We start from the raw sequence: 4,079 nt of genomic DNA, 5'->3' as shown, positions 1-4,079 counted from the left end.
TCTTCTGGCCCACAAGGGCATGGTATCCACTTATACACACCCGGCACAGACACAAGCATCTATAATAAATGAAATAAAATAAAGCATTTTACAATTAGTATTTGATTTTTGGAGTGTTTTGCCTGCATGTACATCTACTTTTTAGGGCAGGCTCTGTGGCAAGTAGTAGATGACCAATACAAACCAGAGATAAAATGGGCAAAGTAGGGATGGCATATGGTATTCCTATTTTATGTTTTGTCATTTATTTATTTATTTATTTATTTATTTATTTATTTATGGTTTTACACTCCAGATTTTATCCCTCCCTCCTGGTCTAACCTCCGACTGTTCCATATCCCATGCCTCCTCCCCTTCCCTGTCTCTACTAGGGTGTCTCCACCCCCACCCCCACCCCCACCCAACTAGACCTCTAATCTCCCTGGGGCCTCTAGTTTCTTGAGGGTTAAGTGCATCTTCTCTGACTGAGTCCGAATCAGGTAGTCATCTGCTGTATATGTGTTGGGGGCTTCATATAAGCTGGTGTATGCTGCCTTTTTGATGGTCTAGTGTTTCAGAGATCTCAGGGGCCCAGGTTAATTGAGACTGCTGCTCCTCCTAAAGGGTCGCCCTCCTCCTCAGCTTCTTCAAACCTTTCCCTAATTCAACCACAGGAGCAGCAGCTTCTGTCCATCACTTGGGTGCAAATATCTACATATGACTCTTTCAGTTGCTTCTTGGGTCTTCCAGAGTGCTGTCATGATAGGTTCCTTTTTGTGAGCATTCCCTAGTCTCAGTAATAGTGTCAGGCCTTGGGATGACCCCTTGAGCTGAGGATTCCTATTTTATTAATTGATTCTTCCTACTTCCTACTTTATCTGCAGCATAATTCTCAAAGTGGAAAATACAAGGCTCTTAGTTATGCATCTCAGTTAATGTACACATTTTTATGTGATCTTTAATCTACATAGGGGTTAAGAAACAGGAAGGATTGGATTGTCCAGTCCAGCCTTAATATGAGGAGAGGTGCCTACTCTTTTTTTTTTTTTCTCATTGGATTTATTTAATCTTCTCCTTAACTCTGCAAACATGTTTTAACACCATTCTCATTTTAAGTTGAAGAGGCAAGAGCATAGAATCTTAACTTTCACAGAACCACACAGCTGCTATGCTGGCTGATAAACTCAGGAACCGGTTCTAAACTCCTTTGGCATCTTTAGAGGGATCTGGACACCCTTCCATTTTTTATTAGTCATTCTTGATATGAGTTTCTTAATGAAAAGGGATCGCTTCTGAACACATAATCCTGTCAAGGGCAGCCATGTTACTACCATGGTACAATATATATGAAGAAAGGAGAGCCACGGTGTACACAAAGAGGTGCTGCTGTGCTTCTTGGATTTCCAGCGTTTTGGTTTTTCCAATACTAGATAGAATTAGCAATTTCTTGCCTTTAATTAACAGTTGATACAGGTACTTTTTCTAATTATACCTTTCATATTACCAATTTCTATGTCATCAAACTAGAGAGGTGCCTACTCTTATTGCAACTTAATATGCCATGTTTGGTTGATATACTTAAGAAGCCTGTGCTTTTCTGACAGAAAATAGGAGAGGAGTGGTTAAGAAGTAGGGAAGCAGAAGAGGGCCTGGGAGGAGAGGATGTAATGGAAACTATGGTCAGGATGTAATATATGAGAGAATACATTAAAAAATGTAAAGAAGAAAAATTATGTTCCTCTTGGGGCTAGGGATGTTGCTCAAAATTAGAAAACTTGTCTGACATGCACAAGGACTTGCAGAGATTCCTTTGAATCCACTCGAGAAAAACGAGGATGCCAATAAAGAGGTGGAAGAAATGAATGGAAAAGAAATGAGCAGGAAAGCCATATTCGTAGGCAGTGCACAGAAAAAAGTAGAACCTCAGGCTGAATTAAAACGGAAATTTGAGCAGCTGAAGCAGGAGAGGAGTGAATGTCTACATTAAGAGCTTGGATGACACCACTGAGGAAAAGAAGTTAAGGACAGAGTTTTCTCCTTTTGGTTCAATCACTAGTGGGAAGGTGATGCTAGAAGGAAGAAGCAAGGGGTTTGGCTTTGTCTGTTTCTCCTCTCCTGAAGAGGTGGCCAAAGCTGTCTCTGAGATGAATGGACCCATTGTGGGCTCCAAGCCGCTGGACACTGTACATTGCCCTGGCCCAGAGGAAGGAAGAACAGAAGGCTCACCTGACTAACCAGTACATTCAGTGTGGCGGGATGAGGGCACTTCCTGCCAATGCCATTTTAAATCAGTTCCAGCCCACAGCTGGCGGCTACTTTGCGCCCGCAGTTCCGCAGGCTCAAGGAAGACCTCCATTATTATAAGCCTAACCAGTTAGCACAGGTGAGGCCTAATCCATGCTGGCAGCAAGGCGGGAGACCTCAAGGCTTCTAAGGAATGTCAAGTGCTTTAAGGCCGTCTGGGCATTGACTTCTGGCTCCAACAGGTAATGCTCTGGCCTTTCGTGGCCTTCCTACTTAGAGAGTTGGGTCTGAGTGCCTGGACCGCTCGGCTATGGACTTTGGTAGGGCTGGTGCCTCCCAATAAGGCCTGACTGAGAGCTTCCAGTCTGGAGGTGTCACTACAGCTGTGCCAAACCTTGCACCTCGTGCTTCAGTTGTTGCTGCTGCTCCCAGGGTTGTGGCTCCATACAAGTATGCTTCCAGCATCCGCAGCCCTCACCCTGTCATTCAGCCACTGCAGGACTCCAGCCTGCAGTGCATGTTCAGGAGGGTCAGGAGCCCCTGACTGCCACCATCCCCCCTCCTTCCCCAACAGAAGCAGATGCTGGGGGAGCTTCTGTTCCCACTTATCTAAACAATACATTCAAATCTGGCTGGAAAGATTACTGGGATGTTGCTGGAGATCGACAAATCTGAGCTGCTGCATATGCTGGAGTCCTCCGAGTCCGTCCATTCCAAGGTGGATGAAGCTGTGGCAGAGCTGCAGGCTTGTCATACCAAGAAGGAAGCTGCCCATAAGGTGGGCACTGTTGCTGCTGCTACCTCTTAGACAAGAAAAAAGAGTCAAAAGACAAATAACCCCTCATGGCATCCAGCTAAGGTCTGAAGACTTTCTAGTTTGTCTGTGGAACTCCATACCAAGAATCAAGTTGCAAATTCAATAGATCATTTTGTATTAAAAGGTCAATTATGAAGCACCTAGACTCTTTCAGTTATAAGATTATATTCTCTGGATTCTGTTGTGTCCCAGATGATGGTAACTTTTTTTTTCTATTGTGGGTTCTGTTTTTTTTTTTTGTTGTTCCTATCCCAGAAATTAATTTTGATGTACACAAGACTTAAGTTTCTCAATAAAGGAAATAAAATCTCTAAAACAGAACAGAACAGAACAGAACAGAACAGAACAAAAAAACAAAACCCAAACTTTCCCTGTAATGTATGATAACTCTGAAAGTGTCTCCACAATTTCAGGTAACTGTTAAGAGTAACAGATACCTTTGAATATGAAGAATTTGAAGGAGCTTATTATTTTAAATTGCCAGTGCTCAGTTGAATGAATAAAATAGTTTCTTGTTTAAAAATTCCACAATACTTGAGATCTTTTGGCAAGAACACTGGAGAAGTGGATTTTATATTGTGCTTCAAATTTACTTTCACCTATAAATTATATTATGTGTTGAATTGTGTTAGCACACTAAAAGATTTCATATAACACTCTTAAGATCTTCCCCATGTTACATATAACTTAAAACAAAGATAAAATTTGTTTTCAGAAGTCCATCTAAGGAAAATATTTTTTTCCTAAATGACTTCAATATGCAGCTGGATTGGGGTATGGATGGATAGCACACATACAGCATCTATATTTGAAAAAGAGAGTATATCCACAAGAATGATATTCCAAATATACAGTACCCAACACATATCCATTTATATATCTTCTTCAACTTCCTTGTGTATTGCAATGATTGTTTAAAAAATATTTAGTTCTTTATTAGCTGTTGGCTGTTCTATAACAGTCTTTTGATAAAAGAGATTATTAATATAGATTTATATTTCTTTAAATAGTGTCTTCATGACTCTGAGTGTAGAAGGAG

The 4,079-nt window shown here is 41.2% G+C and overlaps 1 pseudogene; it reads left to right on the top strand.

Moving 5' to 3' along the window:
* Positions 1 to 1,772: 1,772 nt before the first annotated feature.
* LOC114616219 lies at positions 1,773 to 3,031 on the top strand (annotated as a pseudogene).
* The last annotated feature ends 1,048 nt before the right edge of the window (positions 3,032 to 4,079 follow it).

This window comes from Grammomys surdaster, unplaced genomic scaffold (assembly GCF_004785775.1).
Source record: "Grammomys surdaster isolate TR1022 unplaced genomic scaffold, NIH_TR_1.0 309996, whole genome shotgun sequence".
Classification (NCBI taxonomy): Eukaryota; Metazoa; Chordata; class Mammalia; order Rodentia; family Muridae; genus Grammomys; species Grammomys surdaster.
This window is presented reverse-complemented; position numbering and strand designations above follow the sequence as displayed.